Source organism: Nuphar pumila, chromosome 17 (genome assembly GCF_984573655.1).
Source record: "Nuphar pumila chromosome 17, dmNupPumi1.hap1.1, whole genome shotgun sequence".
NCBI classification, from domain to species: domain Eukaryota; kingdom Viridiplantae; phylum Streptophyta; class Magnoliopsida; order Nymphaeales; family Nymphaeaceae; genus Nuphar; species Nuphar pumila.
In genome coordinates this window covers 43,538,900-43,565,462 of record NC_143265.1, presented here as the reverse complement: position 1 = coordinate 43,565,462, position 26,563 = coordinate 43,538,900, and positions in this window count along the sequence as shown.

The window sequence follows — 26,563 nt, the reverse complement described above, 5'->3', positions numbered from 1 at the left end:
GGGTGTGTATGGTCGAAAGATTCATTATCTGTAGCATGAGATATAAAAAAAAAAGAAAAAAAAAAGAGAAAGAAAAAGAAAAGAAAAGAAAAAAGAAATAGAGAGAGCAGAGGGAGAGATTCCTACCGTGTTACTGCAGGGGTCCTGGATGATAGGTGAAGAGTGGCGCTCTGCTATCGGACCTCTGTCTCTTCGTTTCAATCGGTCTCCTTTAGCTGGCGTGGTCAAGTTCAGATCGGGGCAGGAAGAGGAGATAGAAAAAGGTGAGGAGTAAGCGTTGAGAGACTGAGAGAAAGGGTGAACCGGGAGGGGTGGTGCGACGGATATGCAGAAGGAGGAGAGACGATTGGGAGATGCGGGGGTGAAAGCATGTAGAAGGATAAAGAGGAGGGATGCGGGGGTGAGAAGCGATGCCTCCATGCTTCCCCATTGCGTCCTTCTTAAAGAGGGAAAGATGATTCCGGAAGGAGGCCATGCCGTTGGGGATCAACGATGGAGGAAAGAGGTTTCGGTCGATGGGTGGCCAAATGAGGAGGATGAAGAGAGAATGGAGGGAGGAACCAGCCAGCCGACCCCTTGCAAAAGCTCTCAAAAAAACCTAAAAGGAAATTTGTAACGGGGTCCTTTGAATTTTTCAAAAAGGTGGTATTTTAAGAAAATTTTGCTAAAAAGGGGTTTTTATAAGAAACTATTTTTTTTATAAAAGGCTTACTCTATCAATTTTTCGTATTTCTCTCTTCTTTTGGATTTTTTTTTTATTTTAGTATATAAAGTTATGAAACTAAGAAAAAAATGAGGGATTTAAAAGTCATTTTATAATTTTTCAGAAATATTTACAAAGAGAAGGGTTTTTTGAGAAATTTGGGTTTGATTTCTTCAGAAAATGGGTTTAGACCCAAGTTTTGAGAAGATATTCGAGTTTTAAACTTTGAATCGAGGAATATAACATGATGGATCCAAACGGATACTGGATGGACTGTCTGAGCCTTTCAAAAGGTTATTTTTGGTATTTTGAAATTTTATTTTGAAATTTTATTTTGAAAATTTGGATAACGAAGCTCATATTCGAATTTTGAACACTGGGTTTGGATCCAGAATCGAATTTGAATATATCAATATGGAATTTAATCCAGAAAATCTGAAGAATAACTGAATTTTAGTTTTGATTTTCTCAGAAGATGGAGTCAGAGGCAAAAAGGTCATTTTTACAAACCTTTGAAAAATTTGGGGTGTTCACAGATGCCCCTCTTTGCTACTAAGCCGGTTGAAAGCCGAGCTTAGTGGCAAGGACAACACTCCAAATTTTGAAAATGCCCTAGTCAGCAGATTTGAGCTGGGTTTGGAAGTATTATTTTGAAAATATAATTTTTCAGGCTAAAAACCTTATCCGGAATGGTTTTTGGGAGACAAAATCCTCGAAAATGACATGACTGAATAATAGAGGATGAGGAAATCGTGATGGGACTTTCGATGAACATCCCGAAGTGATGGAATAAGAATTTTGATCAAGTCTCATGGGTGAGACAAGATACTCTTGTTGGAGTGATTCAGGTTTAGCCCTTAACCTGGATGGAACGAAGATATATCAAGATGAATTGAATGAGGAAAGGAATACATGAGAACCTTGATGGGACATTTTGGAAAATACCTTGTGAAATGAAGCTTAAGTAGGATCCTATCCTGGATGGACATGCAAAACATGGATTCCTTTATGGGAAGAGCTATGATGGGACTGGAAGAAAACATCTTGTCAAAACAAGGAATCTCGTTGGAACGAGACTCAGATTTAACCCAAACCTGAAAAAGGAAGAAACCTTGTGGGGGCGAGGTTCAGGCTTAACTCTTAACCTGAAGGGGTCGACCAAGATGAAATCCTTAAATGGAGAAACCACGATGGGACCTTCGGAGTTTGGATAAACAAATCCGAAAGGGGTTTGCGAAAGGAGAAAAATAGGGTTCTTTAAAAGCTTCGGAAAGGGGACGAAATGGGGCGTCTCATCGCTGGGACTGAAATAACTTTTGAAATCAATGACCTCTCACAAAAAATTCAGATTTTGACCCTTAACCTGAGTGAGAACTACCATACAAAATTCTTGAATGAAGAAATCGTGATGGGACAGGAAGAAATACTTCAACTGAATGAGGCAACTCTTCCTGGAAGATATGAACAATGCTAGATTGCATCAAAATGGATATTGAATATTTATTTCTTTTTCGAATAGCTAGAAAATTTTGCCAATAAGATAAAAATATAGTTGACTCAAAAAGGCTTGAAAAGGTGCATGTATGTGCAAAGATGTTTTCCTCTTTTACCTAGAGTATTTCCTCCAATGAAGTTAACTCCTCGGTTCTAAGAGTCGAATTCAAAATTTTAGCGTTGATGATTTTTTTCAGGGAAGCTATCCATTTCCTTGATATAAGAATAGAAGAAATATTCTTAATTTCATAAAAGCAAGTAGTGAAGAGATGCTGATAAAGGAATTTTGTGTGAGAAAAGATGACTTCTGGCAACTTTAGCAGTTTGATATCTGGGTGTTTCCCACGATGATCCTTTTGCACTGAACTTTCTCGGTTTTTCTCATCATCTTTCATTTGGATGTTCCTGACTTTTCTCTCTTTTTCAAAGAAGGGTACATCACAAATTCCTTCGTCTTGGAGATGTTTTGATTCTTCTTTTGTCTCAGGAATTATATTGATGGTATTGGCTCAAAAGGGTCTTTAGATGATAGCAAAAATCAAATATCTTTTAGGGTTTGTCGGTAGGTTCATCACACTCGCCTTCATCTCGACGGTGGTCTGAAATTTCCCTGGAAGGATCCTTCACAAACTCATTCATCTCAGAGATGATCCAAATCTTCTTTAGCCTCGGGGGTCTGCTCGCCTATTCGTCTTCATCTTGACGACAATTAAGAGATCCCTTTTGCAGATGTTTGATTGCTGCTTAAATGGTTTGAAAAGACAATGATTAAGTGGATTCTTTTTATCGCTCATGATATTTCTACTGCCTGATTGCCAGAAGGTCGTCTTTAAACATGTGCCATAGCCATGATCAATATCAATTCACTTCTGGCTTTTCAACATCATTGAATGTTTCTTTCACTGATTATATCGAGGACATTTCTTACATCCTTTTGGTTGATCAACAGGAAAAAAAATGAATTTTACCTCTCTTTTTTTGCAAAAAGTTTCACCCTTTTAGAAAGAATACTAGAGGTAATCTGATGTAATTCTTTTCGTGCAATAAGAATATTGGAGTCAACAACTATTTTTAGCAAACTGGCATAATGTTCAAGAATTCTTTTGAGAAATAATCACTCAATATAGATTTTGATACATCCTTTAGCTGAAATTTTTGGAAGAAATGACAATATTGGTTTTATCACACAACATTGGCTCAATAGGGACTTAACCTAAGAGCCGTAAAGAATACTGGATCTGTAGGGATTCATCCTACAGATTGAATTTTTTGAAAAATGAAGTTAATTTAATAGGAATTCAACCTAAGCATTTGCAAAAGAATTTTTGACTATTAAGAATTTATATATAGACTGAATTTTTGAAGAATGAGTTTGGTTTAATAGGAATTCAACCTAAGAACTGTAAAAGAATATTTGATCGGTAAGAATTCAACCTACAAACCAAAATTTTGAAAAAAAAATGAATTTGGTTTAATAGGAATTTAACCTAAGAACTGCCAAAGAATATAGATCAGCAGGAATTCAAACTACAGATACTACTTTTTTTTTTTAAATGAATGCGGTTCGATAGGAATTCAACCTAAGAACCGTAAAAGAATATGGATTAGTAGGAATTCAACCTACAGATTAAAAATGTTGAAGAATGAATTTGGTTCAATAGGAATTCAACCTAGGAATTGCAAAAGACAGAGGGATCAGTAGGATTTCAACCTACAGATTGAATTTTTGAAAAATGAATTTTGGTTTAATAGGAGTTCAACCTAAGAACTGCAAAAGAATATAGATCCGTAGGAATTCAACCTACAGGCTGAAATTTTGGAAAGAAATGAATTTTGGTTTAGTAGGAATTCGACCTAAGAACCGCCAACGAATATAGATCAGTAGGATTTCAACCTACAGATTTACTTTTTGAAAGATGAATTTGGTTTGATAGGAATTCAACCTAAGAACCGCAGAAGAATATAGATTAGTAGGAATCCAACCTACAGATTGGCTTATGAATGGTCTGAAGGTGATTCAAAACGAGAACTGCGAATTAGTAGGAGTTCTACCTAAAGATCACGGATCAGTAGGGGTTCAACCTAAAGATCAACTAAAGGAAAGGGTCATAAAGGATTTCAACCTAAGGACTGCGAATCAGTAGGATTTCAACCTAAAGCTCGCTGATCAGTAGGAGTTCAACTTAACGATCGATGGAAGAAAAGGTCCTAAAGGATTTCAACCTAAGGACTGCGAATCAGTAGGATTTCAACCTAAAGCTCGTTGATCAATAGGAGTTCAGCCTAAAGATCGATGGAAGAAAAGGTCCTAAAGGATTTCAACCTAAGGACTGCGAATCAGTAGGATTTCAACCTAAAGCTCGCTGATCAGTAGGAGTTCAGCCTAAAGATCGATGAAAGAAAATGTCCTAAAGGATTTCAACCTAAAGCTCGTTCATCAGTAGGATTTCAACCTAAAGCTTGCTCATCAGTAGGAGTTCAACCTAAAGATCGATAGAAGAAGAGGTCCTAAAGGATTTCAACCTAAGGACTGCAAATCAGTAGGATTTCAACCTAAAGCTCGCTGATCAATAGGAGTTCAGCTTAAAGATCGACTGGTTTGAGAAGGAATTTTGGTTCAAGAGGGATTTAACCTGTGAGCCATATTGGTTTGACAGGGGTTCAACCTACGGGCTTTTGATTCTATAGGAATTCAACCTAAAGATCTCATTTTAAGAAGAAAGGATTCAACTTGTGGATTGAAATAGACCATCATAGTTGGCTGTATATGGTCCGGTTTTCAGGATTCAGCCCTTATCCTGAACGGGAAAGAATAAAATTTGAGAAGAACTGATGAAAAGAGATAGAAATTGATCGAAGATTTGACAAAAAGGAAGAGAAAAATCAAGGAAATTTATGAAAATTATCTTAAAAAAAAAGAATTCTCATAGGTAGCATTGTTGCTCCTATGAGTGGTCTCAGGATTATCCCTTATCCTGAATGGGAAGAGAATAAAATTTTGTGAAAACCTGATCAAAAGAGATAGAAATTGATGAAAGATTTGACAAAAAATGAAGAGAAAAATCAGGGAAATTTATGAAAATTATCTTGAAAAAGAATTCTCACAGGTAGCATTGTTGCTCCTATGAGTGATCTCAGGATTATCCCTTATCCTGAATGGGAAATGAATAAAATTTTGGCAAAAATTGATAAAAAGTTTGATAAAGAATCGAAAGAATTGACAAAATTGGGTAAAGAAAGATAAATTTGATAAAATTGGAAGAGATTAATGAAGCTTTAAAAGATGAAGAAAGACATTCAGGATTTTCCCTTATCCCGAAGCGAGAAGGACCTCGTCGGATGAGGTTTCAGGTTTATCCCTTAACCTGAAGGGGATGCAAAGGAAGAAAAAAGAAAATACCTCATGGGAAAGAGGCATCAGGTTTATCTCTTAACCTGAAAGAGAATTTTTTGAAATAAGAATTGACAAGAAGAATTAATAAAATGGATGAACAATCAATAAAAATGAATAAAAGCTGATAAAACTGATAAAGATTGAAAAACAAAAAGTTGATAAAAGTTGAGAAAAAGAGTTTGATCCTACCTGCATGTGAGATCTTTAAAATGAGAGAAAAATATGAGAAAATCATTTTTGGAAAGAAAGATTAACCGCGAGAGCTGATATTTGAAAGGGGATCATTCACGAGAGATCATCATGAGGGTTAATTTTTTTTAAGCAATGATTTAAAAACCAATTTTTAGAAAATATGATCAACACGAGGGTTGATCTTTGAATGCAATGATTCGAAATCAATTTTTTTAGAAAATATGATCAACACAAGGGTTGATCTTTGAATGCAATGATTCGAAACCAATTTTTTAGAAAAATATGATCAACACGAGGGTTGATCTTTGAATGCAATGGTTCGAAACCAATTTTTTAGAAAATATGATCAACACAAGGGTTGTTCTTTGAATATAATGGTTGAAAACCTATTTTTTGAAAAACATGATCAACACTAAGGTTGATCTTTGAAAAAGGTTGGACTAAAATATGAAAAAATTTCATGCTTTTGAAAGATCCTCATAGGTAATATCATTTCTCTCATGAATGATGTCAGGATTGTCCCGCAAAAGAATAGGAATCTGATGGCAAAAGAATATTTTGAAGTATAAATGAAAATTTAAACAATAAAAGATGCCCCAATATTGTGAAAAGAAATAAGAATTGAACCTTAAAAATAGGGATGGAAATTGACAATTCATTTATAAGCAAAATTGATAGCAAAGACTGAAATATTTACAAGTATTTTTGACAAAAAGGTCGCAAAAGACTTGGACTGACTTGCCCTTACAAGATGGTTTGGTAAAGAAAAAGGGAGGATAACAGAAAAGATTCTAGTATCATCGGCTTTTTGAATGATCTGAAAAAGGCTATGTCAAAACGGCGGGCTGCTCTTCAGTTTTCTCTTCTATCAGAAGGTGTTTATCGATGCAGTCCTGGACGAAATTTTTCAGAATGAAGCAGTGCTCTATGAAGTGCCCCACTGCTCGATGATACTTGCAGAACTGTTCCTTGAAGCTGCCCAAGGCTACTGGAGGATCGACAACTTTTGGCAGACGAATCATATTCTTTGTGAGCATATATTCCAGAACCTCCTCAAGTGTCTGCTCCAAAGGGGTGAATTCGTGGTCAGGACTCCAATCCTTGCGCTTTGGTTTTTCCTGATTCTTTTCCCGCTACTAAGAATTGGGTTGGGAAGGCTTATTGTTGTTGGAAGACCTTCCTTTTTGACCTCTGAATCCTTCTAAATTGCTGACATGATCATCCTTGTTGCCCTTGTTGTCGGATGAGGGACCAGCAAAAAGAGTGAAATGGGCTTTCTTTTTTGCATCTTGATTGCCCCTTGCCAGGGTGATACCGTCATAGACTCTGTTATCTATTCCCAACTCGAGCCATTCAGCTCGTTTAGTCAACTCAATAAATGTCTTGGAAGGGTATGGGAAAATGAGGCTTTTCAGAGGTTGAGAGAAGTTATTAAGGATGATTTGAAGGGCATGTTCCTCTGAGATGGGGGTTCTCATCTTGTTGCAGGTATCTCTCCACCTACGGATGAAATCTATGGCCTTTTCCTTGTCATTCTGCCTCAAATTGCATAAGTGATTGAGGGTTGGCGGTGCCTTAGTATTAAACATGAATCTCTCTATAAATATGTTGACAACTTTATCAAAATCACGCAGCTCGACAGGGTTGATATGCTTTGCGTACCATTTTGCTGCTATGCCTTCTAAACTGCGAGGAAAGCACAAGAAGAGGGCCCGATTGTCTTCACTGAATCTGGCACATTTTGCAAAAAACATAGCGAGATGGGCCTTTGGGTTGCCGGATCCATCGAACTTAATAAACTTTCGGGGGAGGTCTTCCAAGCTGTTGTCCCCATCTAAACCGAGGTGGAAGTCCTGTCTGGTATATACCCTCTTTCCCTTATCTCGAATATGCAGATCTTTAACCATCTTAGTCAATACTTGAACTGAATCTTCTGCTGGGACCCCATCTTTAGGTTTGTTGACTGATTCAGGTTCTTCTGCCACTTTCTTGGGCTGTCGCAGATGTTTTGGGATGAACACAAATTGTTCTTCCTCATAATCCTCTTTTGCTGATTCTGTGCCCTCAGATGTGCTCTCTTGCTGGACCCTCTTCTTGTTGATCCTGACATGCTTCTTTACTGGCTTTTTCTTGATCTTGATCTTAGAGGATGTCTTCTTTGAACTTGCCCCAGCTTGCTCAGACATCATTTTTGCCATCATTTTTTGAAAGATCTTATATATTGCTGGGTCAACATCATCTTCCTCTAAATTATGTTTTCGGGACAATCTGGAAGAGTTTATTTCTTCCACTTCGCTGTCATTGTGTCGCTGAGCTGCCCCTCTTCCCGCTCTTGTTTGAACCATGATGAAATGTTGACGTTTTCTAAAGAAATAAATGAAGGGTTCAGGACAAAGAATTTTTGAAAGGAAGAGGGATAGTGAAAGAGAATTTTTAAAAGATCTCTCGATAAAAAGGATTTTATATGGAGAAGATAGAATGTATGAAGAAGAGTATCTTGAAGATAAATGACAAGACCTTGAATACTTTGAAAAAAATTGCAGGCAGGATCAAAAGATTTAAAATAAATCAAAAAGAAAGAAAGAAATATGCCTGGACTTTTTGAAAGATAGGAAGACTTAAAAGACATGTCCAGGTTTTTAAGAAATGAGAAATATACAATCCTGGATTTGAGAGAATAAAAGAATTTTTTATGAAATAAATATCCATGGTTTTGAAAAATAAGAAATTTCAAGATAATATCTATAAAAGAATTAATTTATACAAACAATAATGCACAGAATAACACTCCCTAGAAGCTGACTCTAAAATGCAATAATTTGAAATGGCTCGTAGGACCTTAATCCTAACTCTAAGGTTCAGAACATCTGATTTCAATCAAGATACGCCGATATACTCAAGCCGAAGCTCGAAGTACGTGGCATAGAAATATTCCTCCGATTCTAAGGTAATGGTTTTCCAACATCCTTGAGCATCTACCGATATACCTCAAACTATGGCCCTTAGGTACGTGGTAGGGGGACGCGAACCCAAATAAGTGGTCCAGTTGTGAGGCTCTCTCCCGAACTATGGTTCAGTGAGACAACCCAGCAACGTGAAGACCGGGACAATATAAGTAGGGATGTTTTCAAAATTATGTTCAGCATGCAAGAAATCAGATGGCTCTAATGCAAGTCCTAAAGAGATAGATTTAAAATGAAGAGAAGCATACACTTGCATACATTGTTTTGCATTCAATCCCTAGAATTGAGGAGAGTCGTATTTCAAACCTAAGTCTAATGTGAGCATGGAATAATCTCCTCAATATGGTCCTACCAAACCATATTTAAATCCTATATGAAATGATGTCAGCTAGGACAGAGTCTAGGCTCCTAAGGATTTGCATGAAAATGAAGCTGACATTTGTAGAATAAAGACTTAGATAATATCAAAGCAAAGAAGAAAGAGACATAAATTCGACCGGACGGAGACGATTTTTTGAAGGGAGAAAATGAAAAGATAGAAAGAAAGAGAGAAGAGAAAAGAAAAAAAAAAGAAAAAAAGAGAAAAAGAGAAGAGGAACTCTTTTGCGTGGTTTCACTTGACCTTAATTTTGAAAATATTTAAGAAAATAACTCACCTCCGTTTTGAAATATTTGCGGGAAAACTGGGAGACGGGATTCGCTCGTCGGTATGAGGTTCGACCGTTCCTAGTGCCTTTACCAGGGGTAATCGAACCAAGGGTCGACTTCATGCCTTTTGCTTTGCTAAGAAATTATCTAAGAATTTATCCTAAGTCTAAATGCACAAAGGATCATGCTTGTGCAATGCAAAGATGTATGCCCTTTTTTTTTTGAAAAATCATTTGGAAATCTCCAAGTATTTCTGAGATGAATCTGATGATAGAATGAAGAAATGGTTTCTAACTTAGAATTTAAGATTTAAAGTTCTAAGTTTTTGGAATAATCAGAGCTTTGGGGAAAATAAATCTGAACTTTTGAAAGAAATGATTTTGAAGTTGAGATAAAAGGAGCAACAAGGAAATTTCAAAGTCATAAATGGACTTTGAATTTAGAATTTTGAACCTGAATGAATGTCTGAAATGGAGTTGAACTCTGGTTTTAAAGTTTGAAATCAGAAGAAGATTTGGAAAAAAAAATAGAATTGAGAAATAGAATTGGGTTTTGGGATTTTTTGGAGTCAAGATAAACTTGGATTTTTGAAATCTGGAATGAAATGGAATTGGATTTAAGAAGTTGGAATTAAGAATAGAAGTTGATTTGAAATCTGGAATTCAAGATGGAATTTGGATCCAAAGTGTGGATCCTAAATAGAGTTGAAATCCAAGATGAAATTGAATTCTGGAATGAAATGGAATTGGATTTGAGAAGTTGGAATTGAGAATAGAAGTTGATTTGAAATCTGGAATTCAAGATGGAATTTGGATCCAAAGTCTGGATCCTAAATAGAGTTGAAATCCAAGATGAAATTGAATTTTGGATTTAGAATCCTAAATAGGAGTTGAGTCTGAAATTTGAGATCTAATGATGAAGTTGAATTTTAAATGGAATTGGATCCAAGATTTGGAATCCAAGATGGAATTTGGATCTAGAATTTGGAATGAAATTTGGATCTGAAATCTGAGATCCAAAATGGAATTGGGTTCTGGATCCTAAAATGGGTTTTCGAATTGGATTCTGGACCCTAAAGAGAATTTGGATATGAAATCTGAGATCCAAAATGGAATTGGATTCTGGATCCTAAAGGGAGTTTGGATCTAAAATTTGAGATCCAAGATGGAATTAGATCCTGGATCGTAAATGGAGTTTGGATCTGTAATCTGAGATCCAAGATGAAATTGGACTCTGGAAGTCCAAATGGGACTTTTTAAAGATGGATCTGGGTTCTTGAAAACCCAAATTGAATTTAAAATTTAAGAAAGAGTCAAGTTTTGAGTTTCAGAATCAATCTCGGATTTTGAACCTAATTTGAAATCAGAAGATAACTCAGAGTTTTCAAAGTTAAATTGAACTTTGAAAGATGGAATTTCGAGATATCTGAATTGAATTTGAATCTTGAATATGAATCTTGGAATTTCAAAGTTGTTTTGAGAATTGGATTGCACATGAATTTCAAAATTGGATTTTTGAATTTGAAGCTTGAATTTGGAATTTTAAAGAATGAATCAAGAATTTCAAAGTTAAATTGAACTTTGAATTTGATTTCAAAGTCGAAATTTGGATTTTGAAGATAAGATAGAATTGATGAATTGAAATAGAAATTAAAAAAAAGATATTCACAATCACTCGGGTTTTTAAAAGGGGAATTTTGAAAACATGATGCAATTGTATCCTAAATGATGAATGAACTTAAATAACTTTGAAATTGGAATTTGAAAATCCTATTTCATTCTTTAAATGAATGTAAATAAGATTAATGATATAATACACTCCTGACTATGGTCATTGAATATATTATATAATGATCCTATCTAAATTTAAATGAAGAACAAAACACATTTTGGTGCTTTTATAGAGTTTAGAAAGAAATTAAATCTCAGTATACCCTGACTATGGCCATTGGTATACGTATTGAATTAATTTTAAACTAAACTCTGATAAAAGAGGAGAATATTTAAAGAAAACATGGTGAATTTGGAAAATGATCCAGTGTGGATCCAGTGTTATTTTATAAAAGATAAGAATCCTAAGTTTTGTTTACATCCTGACTATGACCATTGATGTAAATCATCAACTTAGGATTAATTACCTCTTACAAAATGGTGCTCGTGCCATTCGTGTTTCCATTTGTGAGATTTTGAGAAATAAAGATCATAAGCATGAAAATAAGCAATTTATGATATTTACAATGCTTCATTCGTTATATTCTAAAGCTGAAAGGAGAACTTTTTCATTTAGTATCAAACTTGAAATCGCATTGAAGTTCAAATTGCTGAAAAGGGAAATTCAACAATTCATATCTTTCCTGCAAAACAGAGTTAGTATAAAGAAGTACATATGGAAAGAGAACAACACTTCATATACAGGATGATGAATGCTCATATATCTATGTGAGACGCATGGGATTAAGTATATACATATGAGGGTGGATCTGTGTAACCATGCATGAAGATGTATATATGAAGACAACACATATACATATATAAGTATATACATATATCCCTAATGACTAGAAAGCTTATGCAAATTTACAAATACATTCATGCATATATATAATACAACAACAACAACTACGCCTTCATCCCAAAACAATTGGGGTCAGCAATATGAACCAAAAAGAAATTCATTTTGGGTCTTCTTCCTCCAATCATTTCTATCCAATGCCATGTCCTCGGTGAGGTTCAAAGCATTCATATCCTTTCCTATCATCTCCATCCAAGTCTTCCTAGGCCTACCCCGACCTCTTTTAACTAATATATTTTCCCATTTCTCCAACCTTCTAACTGGAGCATCATTAGGCCTTCGCCAAATATGTCCAAACCACCGTAAACGATTCTCTCGCATCTTATTTATATATATATATAATATATATATGTATAAGGGGAACTTTAAAATGGAGGAATGAGCATTATATACATAAAGTAAAAGGTGTTGCTAAGTAAGGGCAGCAACAACTGATAAACATAGGTATTTTCAATGTAGGACAAAGATGCTAAAGTGGCAGGCAAGGGGTAAAGATGATGATAATGGATGAAGTACCTAGACATAGTGCAACAACAAGGGTGTAATGTATGGTATGGTGATTTCAGTGAAGTGGGGTTGTTTTAAATGGGTAACTGGTGGCAAGATGCATGGGAAAATCTGGTCATTTGTGCATAGCTGAAATGGGGTGTTGTGAGTGGTGATGGGTAGGAAGATGATCATTAGAGGAGGCAATAGCCATAGTGAGCTATTATGGAGATGAAACATTACGATGGTTCATTGTGAACCATTGCAAAAGACTATGGCTATAGTAGTTCCTCAATGAACCACTATGGAAATGAAGGGTCACAGTGGTTCCTTGTGAACCACTGTGAAGAATTATAACTATAGTAGTTCCAGACGAACTACTATAGAAAGAAAGACTATAGTGGTTCTTTGTGAACTATTGTGAAAAATTGCAGTTGTAGTAGTTTTTAATAAACTACTGTGAAAATAGAGGGCCACAATGATTCATTGTGAACCATTGTGAAAGATTCTCTCTCTTGTAGTGAAATCTGTGTCTGGGAAGACGGTTAACAGCAGATGTACATGTGATAATGAAGAGTTATACTTTATTAAGCGATGGGACTGTATATGCAACTATCTAGACATTGTAACTGATGCATGCAGATGCAGTTAATACATGGCAGCCAACCTATTTTATTGATATAAGAGACATAAGTAACTCACTCTTACTGAACTTAAACACACAGGTGGATGTTACTGTGGATCGAGTTCACACAACAACTACTTCGAAAGCACATGACGGCAATTTGATGCCATCCTCTTGACAGCAGAGAAGGGTTCGCAGGAAATACCTTGGAGTTGTAGTAATGAATATAATAAAAAAAAATGACATATAGGTACTCTAATGTGCCTAAGTGTGTAATGATTAACAATCTACTAACTCATTATGTTGTGCAAATGGTTGCTGAACATATCATAGACAACACACAGTATACAATTCTTGTGTATATACAGCAGAATGAATGTGATGATATAACAGTACATGATGGAATGCTAAAACGGCAAATGTACAATGCATAACGTCAAGCAGAGTAGAAGCAGGCCCGAAGAATGCAATTGTTCAACTTTTAGATTTAAAACATCTCCTTCTCTTACAACATATACTTTAAATAGATCAGTTAATGCTATGTGAAAATCTGATTCTGAAGCAGCATAATACACTTCCAAGGGAATTTTCACTAGAAACATGAATGCTTAGCGTAGTATAGAACAGAACTCAATACTTATCAGACTTTTTCTCATCATATCATACTCAATGATGTCATCTCCACACTTGGCCATTTAAACAACTATAAATGGGTGCGTCTGGTCAAAAGATTCATTATCTGTAGCATGAGATATAAAAAGAAAAAAAGAAAAAAAAAACCAAGTTAGTGGTGTATTCAAGTGTATGATGCATGCAGGAAATAAGGGTGAAGTAGCTCTTATTTATCTGACTTGATGAATTCAGAGTTGAAAACCATCCTCTGCTTTACCAAGATCAGTCCTGCAATCAGTGTAATGTTAAGCATTTGAAAGAGACTACCGAGGCTTTCATTGAGTTGGCCGGGATTCAATAAGGCCTATTTTGTTGGGTTCTTGGAGTGAATCAGAACCTGTCAAGGCCTGTTTGAATGAATATTACACCAGGTTCATCAGGCTGAGATCCCTTGAAGCTCGATCCGTGGCCCGGTTAATAAATTATCAGGTAAGGTAATCAAACCAGATAGGAAGAATACATGACCATAATAAAATAAAAGTGACAAAACTGGTTAGCATATGAAAGTAATCAAAGGGACGAAGTTCCCATATGGAGGGTATAATGAAGTCCTCTAATGTTTATTTATACTGAAAACCCTGCCCAAGAATTGAGAATCAGCCCTGAGAAGACAATAGTTGAGATAAAAAAAATGAGACAATTCAAAGGTAAATCAAGAAATCAAAAGATGTAATGTAATGGCTATACTTGTAACAACAATATTTAGTGTTATGAAGTGACGAGAATGTGCTGAAGTTGACAGATACAAAATTAAAATAATGAATATCAGAACTTGAAGTGTGTATTTAGAGGCAAACCACCTTTGATTTATCAGTAGCCAAAAAGAAAAAAAAAAAGAAAAAAAAAGTGGGTCAGTAATGAATCACTGTTAATGCATGGTGGGTGGGGATGACTGATGTTATCGATGGTATGCTGGAGATCCTGAGCACAGATGCAACAAGTGCAACAAAGTGAAAGGGTATACATACAGATGTACGAAAACTGATATGGGTAAATCCAGATTTTTCAACTTTCGCAGGAGGAAAATGCACAGAAAACAAATGCACGCAAATGGTTTTCCACACTCATAATTTAGAAGCATGTAAAATCTGGAATGTATCTCAATGAATGTACTCCCAAATGAAACAAAACACCTGTAATCAACTGTCCTTTCCCCTTTAGAGACCAGATGAAGGACGATCTGAACAAGGCAAGTAGTAAATTTGAAAGGTGCATTAAGCATGGATTAATTTTAACGCTCGGAACAAGGAATCAAAGAGATATCCTTAATGTAGTTATTATGCTGAAACTTATCACTCAAGAGATCTCCTGTTCTGATGCCTTCAACATCGGATTATCATTGAGGATACATAAAAGAATGCTAACGAGCCACAAAGCTGTGGATCCAAATGGAAGATATTGCTACCGGGTAAGTCGAAAAAAAAAAGAACAAAAATGTGAGAATATGGTAATTCCAGATAATATAGCAATGTGTAGGCCAATACTGTTATCTACAGCATGGTTCTACAACTATGCTTGATTTTAAACGATAAAGAAACAAGGACAATGAGAATTTGTGAAGGAAAGCAGAGAGAAGAGGGAAAAAAAAAGAAAAAAAAAAGAGAAAGAAAAAGAAAAGAAAAAAAAAAGAAATAGAGAGAGCAGAGGGAGAGATTCTTACCGTGTTACTGCAGGGGCCCTGGATGATAGGTGAAGAGTGGCGCTCTGCTATCGGACCTCTGTCTCTTCGTTTCAATCGGTCCCCTTTAGTTGGCGTGGTCAAGTTCATATTGGGGCAGAAAGAGGAGATAGAAAAAGGTGAGGAGTAAGCGTTGAGAGACTGAGATAAAGGGTGAACCGGGAGGGGTAATGCGACGGATATGCAGAAGGAGGAGAGACGATTGGGAGATGCGGGGGCAAAAGCATGTAGAAGGATAAAGAGGAGGGATGTGGGGGTGAGAAGCGATGCCTCCATGCTTCCCCATTGTGTCCTTCTTAAAGAGGGAAAGATGATTCCGGAAGGAGGCCATGCCGTTGGGGATCAACGATGGAGGAAAGGGGTTTCGGTCGATGGGTGGCCAAATGAGGAGGATGAAGAGAGAATGGAGGGAGGCGCTAGCCAGCCGACCCCTTGCGAAAGCTCTCAAAAAAACCTAAAAAGAAATTCGTAACGGGGTCCTTTGAATTTTTCAAAAAGGTGCTCTTTTAAGAAAAAATTGCTAAAAAGGGGTTTTTATAAGAAACAATTTTTTATAAAAGGCTTACTCTATTAATTTTTCGTATTTCTCTTTTGGATTTTTTTTTTATTTTAGTATATAAAGTTATGAAACTAAGAAAAAAATGAGGGATTTAAAAGTCATTTTATAATTTTTTAGAAATATTTACAAAGAGAAGGGTTTTTTGAGAAATTTGGGTTTGATTTCTTTAAAAAATGGGTTTGGACCCAAGTTTTGAGAAGATATTCGAGTTTTAAACTTTGAATCGAGGAATATAACATGATGGATCCAAACGGATACTGGATGGACTGTCTGAGCCTTTCAAAAGGTTATTTTTGGTATTTTGAAATTTTATTTTAAAAATTTGGATAACGAAGCTCATATTCGAATTTTGAACACTGGGTTCGGATCCGGAATCGAATTTGAATATATCAATATGGAATTTAATCTAGAAAATCTGAAGAATAACTGAATTTTAGTTTTGATTTTCTCAGAAGATGGAGTCAGGGGCAAAAAGGTCATTTTTACAAACCTTTGAAAAATTTGGGGTGTTCACAACGACTTTGTCTACCTCTGGTTTACTTGAAAAATGAATGACAGAGCCCTGACAGAAAATTCTTTCTGGGTTTAGTATGGGCAGATCATGCACCTCATCTGTCTCCCCATCTCTTGAGTTTAATATTTGGTTTGAAGTTGAAGACCTTACGAGACTTCAAAGTGGTTTGCTGTTTGTCCATGCCAACCCATTAAATTTACCAAAATCAGATATATATTGTTGAAATCTGGTTGGCCACGAGCCACATTTAGCTCGGCCTCAGCCTCATAATCTGTGGGATCATCCTGTCAAATGACTGGGAAATCTATTTCCCGATAAAGGCTCCTCACCTCAGCAACCTGTCTTTCATGTTAAGTTGCAATTAAAATCCCATGGTATCTGGTCTCTGCATCCTCGTATATAGGTACGTACTTCTCCATCTTTTGAGTTTAATACATATGTCTCATTCTCATGTTTTCTTACCTTTATGAACATAGATCTTTGCAAAGTTGTGCATGTATCTCACTTCATCTTTCCACAACACATTGCTTCCTGCCAACCACATTGTTTACCACCCATATAATTTGCTTCACTATCGTCAGCCTCTTCCAAACCACCTATTTTGTTGGCATCATTTTCCTGTTTCAATCATATTGATGAAATCAATTGTTCATCGTTTCAGCAGATTTAGAAGCTGCTGGACCTTTTGTTTCACAAGAATGTGTGTACCTGCATTTGGGGAAGAACAGAGGGTCGTAGTCATGTTTGGGTGTTGGTGATGTTTCTTCAGGCCCTGTAGCTCATCCATTCTCCGGTAGGATTGAATACTGTTGAGAATCTTAGAAAATAACAACCGAACATTATGGACCAAACTGGAATTTTCATCATTGATTTCCAGCAAATAGTCAATCCCCAACTGAATGTAATTGATCAACTCGAGTCTTCATATACTGATATGCATTTGATATTAGGTTTCAGCACTCACAATATGTTGTTGCATCGTCTTGTGATCCAAACCATTTTTTTAAACTCCAGGTTGTAGTTACAGGTGCTTATTGTGTAACTTTTCCATTTGATTAAAAGCTCTTCCCATTTGATGCTCATGGTATGATCTCACTGCAAACTGTGAATTTGTAATAATTTTACAGTAAAATTCTACTGCAAATCACTGCTTACCCCCAAAAGTAGGTGTGAAAGTCAGTTGGATTCATATCTAGAGTTAGCCAGACTTGAATTATGGCACTGAGAGTTTGTTCAACAATATATGTATGTGTCAGTCTTTATTCATACGAGTGAGTCTATGCTAACAGCGTGTCAACATTAGGTGAATTAGCATTAGGATGTGGGTTAACACACATTGTTGTCTGGATTGGAGTGGTAGTTAATCCGTGTAAAGAGTTAGTTAATCTGTGAGCTAGCATAGGCAATATTAGTATGTTGGCAGTTAGTTGGCAGTTAATGCATCTGAGTCCCTCATCAGGAAATAGGTTATTAGTAGGTCTGAGTTGGCAGTGCAGGAGTTAACTGTGTGTGAATTAATATTGTATAGCTAAATAGCAGAATAGTGTGTTAGTCCATATTATTGAATCAACAATATGAGTTAGTATGTACATTTGCATGGTATGGGTAAGCAGTCTGTATCATCAGTCTATTAGGTCAAATGTGTTAGATAATGGATGGGTGTTAGCAGCGAAGGACGAGTGAGTTGTATTGTGTAGCAGCACATGTACATTAATAGTTCGTATGAATTAGCCTGATGATTAGCATATCTCAGTTATTTGAATCAGAATATCATATGATTAGTCTATGTCAGCAGTATATTAGGTAGTGCAGATGTATATAGTTAGCACTGTGTTAGCATAGTGTGTCAAGTAATGTGCTATAATTATTGTTTTTCCTTTGGACTTTACATCTGAGTCTTGCAGCCGATTACCAAATATTGATGTGTCTTTGTTTATTGTCAAATAATGATCCTCAACGACCCGTCACTCTCATTAATTGCCATAAGTGTTTTACTTTTTTTTTATGTCTTCCTTAATGTTTCTTGCCTAGCATTTATAGTAGCAGCCTCAGCATTCGGTAGCATATATCAAGTGCCGGTTTTTGGTCTATGTTTAGCTCCTTTTGTTACACCACTGAAGTCGTACATGATACTTCAAGTACAAGGTTTTGATGATGAGCAAGTAAAATGAACTGCATTTCAGCTAAGGCAATGAAGACATTGAAGAATTCGATGAAGAATCTTTGAAGACTACTATGCAAATGTTAAATTCATTAAAAGTCTTAGATTCTTGTAAAAGCCTTACTTAGAGTGCATATTTAGGTTGCATTTTACCTAAAAAGTCTTTAGAAAAACTTTTCTAAAAGAACCCTTCATGAAAATCTTTTTAGAAAACTCTTTTCTTAAATTTTCGTGTTTATTAGTCGACCAATAGACTCACCAGTCGACTAATCCTTTCGCGCCATATTTTCTAAAAAGTCATTTTTGTCAAATTAGTCGACCAAAGGTTTTATCAGTCGACTCGACAGAATGTCTGTTTTCTGGAAAATTTAGTAGCAGTCGACTGGACAGAACATGTGTTTTCTGAAATTTAGCAGCAGTTGACTAATGCTTTTATCAGTCGACCGGACAGAATGTATGTTTTTCAGAAGATTTTAGCAGCAGTCAACTGAAAGGTTTTTCAACCTACTGATGATATTATCAGTCGACTAATTTTATCTCTAGTCGACTAAGTTTCAAAAGTTCAGATTTTCAAATGGTTCGATTAACAGATGAGTCAACTGACGATAACTGTCAGTCTACTAATAACTAACTATTAGTCGACTAACTATTGTTCCAGTCGACTAATTTTGCCATTTTCCTGAAACTTTAAAAAGGTGTGTCTTTTCATTTTTCAAACGTTTTGATCATTCAAAATGGACTGTTTTGACACCCTTTTATACCCTCAACGTATGGAAACTTTCAACTATAAATATGAGTGCATTTTACACTCAAAATAGCTTCAATTCAATCAATTTGAATCAATTATTCTTTGCTTTTCACTCATATTCATTTTCTCACTCACTTGATATTTTTCACTTCAGTTTTTCACTCAAATTCCTTTGAGAGATAGTGAATTCGTGAGTAGAGTATTTCAACAACCTCAAAATCCAATTACATTTCATTTGCATTCATAAGAAGGGCTCATAGGTTGTATTGTAAGTTGTTACTTATTTTATTTTCTGTAAAAGAAAGGACTTCTTGGTTTAAAGGAGTTGTTTGCTTTCAGTAGGTGTGTTACTAGAAGTGGGACCGGATTTGGTCTGTGTATGATCTTGTAGTTACACAAGGTTGATAGTGGAAATCTCAAGAGGGTTTTGCTTGGAGACTGGATGTATGTCGGGAAAGACCGAACCAGAATAAATTATTGTGTTCTTTGTGTGTTTGTTTTTCAAATTGCAAAATCCTTAAATATTCCGCAGACATTTCTTAAAAGCACTATTCACCCCCCCTCTAGTGCTCGTTGCCTCGATCCTACTGCACTTTCATTTGGTATCAGAGCGGGTTTGCTATTATTTTGATTTGACCATCATCTAGCATGGCAACTACAACATCTCAGCACAAAGAAGGATGCTCCTCTGTTCGTCCTCCTCTTTTTGACGGAACAAACTATGGATACTAGAAAGTGAGAATGACAATATTCTTGCAATCCATGGATCTCGATATTTGGAGAGTTGTTTCAGATAAATACCAAACTCCATCAACTGATTTCAGCCGATGGACCGATGAAGAAAAGAAGGCTGCTTCACTTAATGCCAAGGCAATGAATGCATTATATTGTGTCGTTGACAAGGTAGAGTTCAATCGCATCTCCTAATGCTCTACAGCAAATAAAATTTGGCATACTCTTCTCGTGACTCACGAAGGTACGTCAAAGGTAAAGGAATCTAACATCGCCTCTTTGGTTCATAAATTTAAATTGTTTAAAATGAAGCAAAATGAATCTATATCGGACATGGTAACAAGAATGACCGATATAACTAACACTCTGAAATCCCTTGGAAAAGAATATTCACAAGTGGATTTAGTCAGAAAGATCCTAAGGTGTTTAACTCCTGAATGTGAGAGAAAAACCACAGCTATTGAGGAAGCAAATGATTTAAACTCTCTTGCTTTTAAGGCTACTTCTGACTCTAAAAATTCAGAAGAAGATGAAGATATTGCCTTCATCACAAGGCAATTCAGAAGATTCATCAAAAAGGGAAGATTTCAAAGAAAGGTAAAGAAAGCGGATTCTTTCAATCCCAATGAAGTCAAGTGCTTTAACTGCAAAAAGGCAGGACATATCAAGAAAGATTGTCTTCTTCTCAAAATCAAGCCCAATGACCAAATCAAGAAGAAAAAGGCATTTCAAGCATGTTGGGATGATAGTGACTCCTCTTCCGATGAAGAATCAAATAAAGAAGTCGCCAACATGTGTTTTGTATCACAAGAAGATTTCGTAAGTCAATTTGACTATGATGATTTATTAGAAGCATTTAATGATTTATATGCTAAATTTAAGAGTCTAAGTTCTAAAAACAAAGAGTTAAAAACTGAGAATTCAACTCTTGACTTTCAAAACAAAGTGTTACTTCAAGAGATAGAAGATCTCAAGAAGGAAAACTCTTGCCAAGCTTTTGAGATAAAAGAAATTGGAATTAGAACCAATCTTTTACAAAAAGAAATAAATAGTCTAAAAGAAAAATCAAATGATCTTCTTTCTATAGTGACCAAATTCACAAATGGTCAAGAGAACCTAGAAAGACTTCTTGGTTCTCAAAGATGCTCGGTTAATAAAACCGGATTGGGATATAGCTTCTTTGATACTCAAAATAGACCAAACTATGTGGTGAAGAATCAAAGACAATATTCTCAACCATTTGTTCAAAGATCTAAATTTTTTAGTTATAATAGAAATGCATCTAATCATGGAACTTATAATGCTTATAAGCCTAGACATGATTACTCTAGAAATGCTAAATCTTTTTATAGAAAGAATATTTATTATCAAAGGAAACCAAAATCCAAATGGATATGGGTTCCTAAGACTAACTCTCATGGACCCGAAAATAGAAAGGGGTCAAATGCTTTGTCTTCTAATTTTGTTGTAGGTACACAAAATAAGGAGCAAATGGATATTGGACAGGGGTTGTTCCAAACATATGACTGGAAGGCCGGAGTTATTTTCCACCCTCCAAAATAAGGATAGAGGAACCATCACCTTTGGTGACAATAACAAGGGAAAAGTAATAGGTATTGGTAATATTGGTAATCCAAAATTTCCCTTGATAGAAAATGTTCTTTTAGTAGATGGTTTAATGCAGAATTTATTATCTATTAGTCAATTATGTGATAAAGGTTTTCATGTTTCTTTTGAAAATGATTTATGCTTAATTTCTGATTTTCAATCTAAAAAGATAATTTTTAAAGGTAAAAGAAGGAACAATGTGTATGAACTATATCTAGATGAGTTACTCACTTTTAATGAAAAATGTCTTATTGTTTCAAATGAAATTCAATGGTTATGGCACAAGAGACTTGGACATGTTAACTTTAAAATTATTTCCTAGTTATCCAAGAATGATCTTGTCAGAGGCCTACCTAAAATACCATATAAGAAAGATCACTTATGTGATGCTTGCCAAAGGGGTGAACAAATCAAGAGTTCTTTTAAAGCAAAAGATATAGTTTCAACAAAACGTCCTCTTGAACTTTTACATTTAGATCTATTTGGACCATCTAGAATTCAAAGTTTGAATGGTAGCAAGTATGCTTTTGTTATAGTAGATGATTATTCTCGGTTTACATGGGTGATTTTTCTAAAAAGCAAAAATGATGCTTTTTCAGAATTTTCTAAACTTTGTAGAAGAATTACAAATGAAAAATCTACATCTATAATTAAAATTCGTAGTGATCATGGTGGTGAATTTGAAAATGAATCTTTTCTAAAATATTGTGATTTACATGGTATATCTCACAACTTTGCTTTTCCTAGAGCGGCTCCACAAAATGGAGTTGTTGAAAGAAAGAATAGAACTTTGCAAAAATGTGCTAGAACCATGCTTCAAGATAAAAAATTACAAAAATACTTTTGGGCTAAAGCAATAAATACAACATGTTATGTTTTAAACCGTGTTCTTATTCGACCAATTTTACATAAAACATGTTTTGAATTGTATTATGATCGTATACCAAAAATATCATATTTCAAAATTTTTGGTAGTAAATGCTTCTTGTTAAATACCAAAGATAATCTTGATAAGTTTGATTCAAAATCAGATGAATCAATATTTCTTGAATATTCTTCTAGAAGTAAAGCTTATCATATTTTTAATAAAAGAACATCTTGCATTGAAGAATCTTTACATGTTGCATTTGATGAGAATTGTGAGTAGGTTATACCTCTAAGCGAAGGAGAATAAGTTATACTTCAAGAAGAACCCTTGATAGAGAGTACTTCTCAAGAAAATATTCTTCTTAAACCGGTTTGGAAAGAAGATCCTAATCATCCACATGAACAAGTTATTGGAGAAATAAAGAGTGATGTCCAAACTAGAAGGCAATTAGAAAAATATATTGCAAATGTTGCTTTCATATCTAAAATAGAACCAAAGAATATCAATGAGGCTTGTGATGATGAATTTTGGCTTTTGGCCATGTCTGAAGAACTTAACCAATTTACTAGGAGTGATGTTTGGGATCTAGTTGATAGACCAAAGGATCATCCAGTAATTGGAATAAGATGGGTCTTCCGAAATAAGCTGAAAGAAAATGATGAAGTCATTCGAAACAAAGCAAGGCTATAATCAAGAAGAAGGCATAGATTTTGATGAAACCTATGCACCAGTGGCTCGATTAGAGTCAATTCGAATGATGCTTGTTTTTGCTAGTTACATGAACTTCAAGTTATATCAAATTGATGTTAAGAGTGCATTTTTAAATAGACACATCAATGAAGAAGTTTATGTAGAGCAACCTTCAGGCTTTGAAAATGAGAAATATCCAGAAAAAGTCTACAAATTGAAAAAGGCTTTGTACGGACTTAAACAAGCACCAAGAGCATGGTATGAAAGACTACGAAATTTTCTAGAACAATCTGGTTTTTCCATTGGTCGGGTAGACTCCACTTTATTTATTAAAAATCTTAATTCAGATATTCTTATTGTGCAAATTTATGTTGATGACATAATATTTGGTTCTATTATTGATTCTCTTTGTAAAGAATTTGCTAAAGCTATGCAGGAAGAGTTAGAAATGAGCTTGATGGGAGAATTAAACTACTTCCTTAGACTTCAAATAAAGCAAACTGAAGAAGGAATCTTCATCAATCAGGCTAAGTATACAAAATAACTTCTCAAGAGATTTGGGATTGACTCATCGAAATCAAGAAGGAATCCTATGAGTATAACTACTTCTCTTGATAAAGATGAAAATGGTAAAAGTGTAGATACTAAGCTCTACAAAGGTATGATCAGATCTCTATTATACTTAACTGCTAGTCGACCTGATATTATGTTTAGTGTTTGTATGTGTGCAAGATTTCAAGCTAATTCAAAGAAATCTCATTTAACTACAGTAAAACAAATTCTTCGATATTTGAAAGATACTTCAGATTTCGGTTTGTTTTACCCAAAATCATCTTCCTTTGATTTAGTTTCATATAGTGATACAAATTTTGCAGGAAGTAAATCTGATCGCAAGAGTACTAGCGAAACTTGTCATTTCTTAGGGAATTCCTTAGTCTCTTGGTTTAGTAAAAAGCAAAATTCAGTGTCACTCTCAACAACTAAAGCAGAATATATAGCGGCTAGTTTAGCGTGTTCACAAGTACTATGAAAGAAACAGACCTTAAAAGATTTTTGTTTGAATTACTCCACAACAACCATTTATTGTGATAACACAAGTGCTATAAATCTTTCGAAAAATCCTGTTCAGCACTCAAGAACTAAGCATATTGAAGTTAGACATCATTTCTTAAGAGATCATGTGTTAAAAGGAGATATTTCGTTAAATTTTATTTCCACTAAAGAACAACATGCCGATATTTTCACTAAACCACTTAAAAATGAAGATTTTATGAGAATTAGGAGAGAACTAGGCATTTTCTTGTTTTTGGATTTATAAAAATGCTGATTTTTGAACAAAATCTCAAAATCGCACATTATTAGTCGACCGATAAAATTTTAGTCGACTGATGCTTTAAAAATTTTTAGAATGAATCGCACCATGATAGTCGACCGATAAATTTCTAGTCGACTGATGCTTTAAATTTTTTTAAAAAAAAAATTAACTAAAGGGACCCGATACCCCTTGGATTTTTAAACACCCATTTTTTTTTTGGCATCATTTCATTTTTGTACCTTTTCATTTTTTTTTAAAAAGGAATAAAACCCTTAAAACGAAACTGTCTCTCTCTTCCGAAAAACCCTCGGAGTGCCGTTCGAACCTATCCTCGCCGGAATTTTCTGGCCGTGACAGGGAAACGCCGGAATCCTCTTGCAGTAACCGACGCATCTTCAGATCTTGCCGGAATCCTCTTGCCGTGACGGTGTATTTTCAGCCATTGCTGGAATCCCTTTATGGCAGCCTTCTCACCCGCTGTCAGCCATCGTATCCTCCTCTATTTCTGTTGCACGACGCATGACAACATCTTCCTCCCGCCGAACGCCATTTGAAAGTCAACATCATTCTCTACAACTAATTTTTGAGGTGAATCTATTTTTTTAACCATGCCTCGTTTGAAGACTGCATCTGCAAAAGGTTTAGGTTTTCCTCCTCCTACACCTTCTTCAAGACATGGATTTTCTCTCAGATTACTCTAAAATCCTCTTTTATATGATACTTTTGGATCAATTTCTGCACTACCTATTTTACAAGGCCGAAATGTATTGTTTCACCTATTTTTTCGTTACAAAATAAGAGAATTATTTCCAGAAATTTCACATCTTTTTTATGCCTGTGCAGACACCCTTCACTATCCTTTTCTGATTCACTTGTTTTATACGAATTTACATTTTGATCATGAAACTGAAGTTCTTTCCTCTCTTGTTCGTGATGTTGAAATTGAGTTTGATTCTAAACTACTTGGAGAAATCCTAGAAATTCCACCTTCAGACACTCTTTTCAATACTGTTGAACTAAATGATAAAAGAATTTTTGAATAAATTCTTCTTCCCGGTGCACCTCATTTCCCTCCTTTCAAAAATACTAATCTTCAAACTCGTGCACGCATTGCTGGACGAATCCTTGCCCACAATGTTCTACCTAAAACTGGTTCTTTTGATTACTATTCCACAGATCTATCTACAACTCTTTATGTTTTATTTGGAAATATTTATGTAAATTGGGCCAATGTGTATTTTACAAATTTGTGGAAACAAAAACCATTTCTTCCTTATGGATGTCTTCTAACTCGTATTTTCAGACATCTCAAAGTTCCCTTAACTAATGAACAATATATTGAGCAAAAGTTCTTTAATCAAACTATTTTTAAAAGAATGAAAATTAAATATCTGCCGCCTTTAAATGTTGATCAAACTGAACCATCTGATCCTACTGAACCATCAATTTCTGAACCCTCACCATCTTATGCGACACTTTCATCTCAAGCAAAAAGAAAGAAATTTTCTACAAGTCAAGACAATGATGAAGTTTTGCAGCGACTGGATGCTTTGGAGCTGCATCAACGCACTTTTCGTGAAGATGTGACTCAACAACTTTCTTCGATTCAGAAAGATGTTACTGCAATCAAGGACTTGCTCAACTCACTTTTCTGATCTTTATGTTTTGTCTTTACTAAACTTTGATACTTTATGGGTTGTAATATTTTAAACGTGTATTTACATTTTGCTTATGCTATTTCTGCCCTTACTCTTTTTTATTATGACAAAGGGGGAGAAAAAGATAGCATTTTGCATAAGAAATGAGAAAAATACAGCATTTTGCATAAGACATGCGAAATTAAGAGAAAAAGATAAGAATTGCATATTGAATTATGACATGGAAATTACAAAATGCTAAAGCACTGAAAATTTCATTTATGAAAACGATTTAAAAATGCATA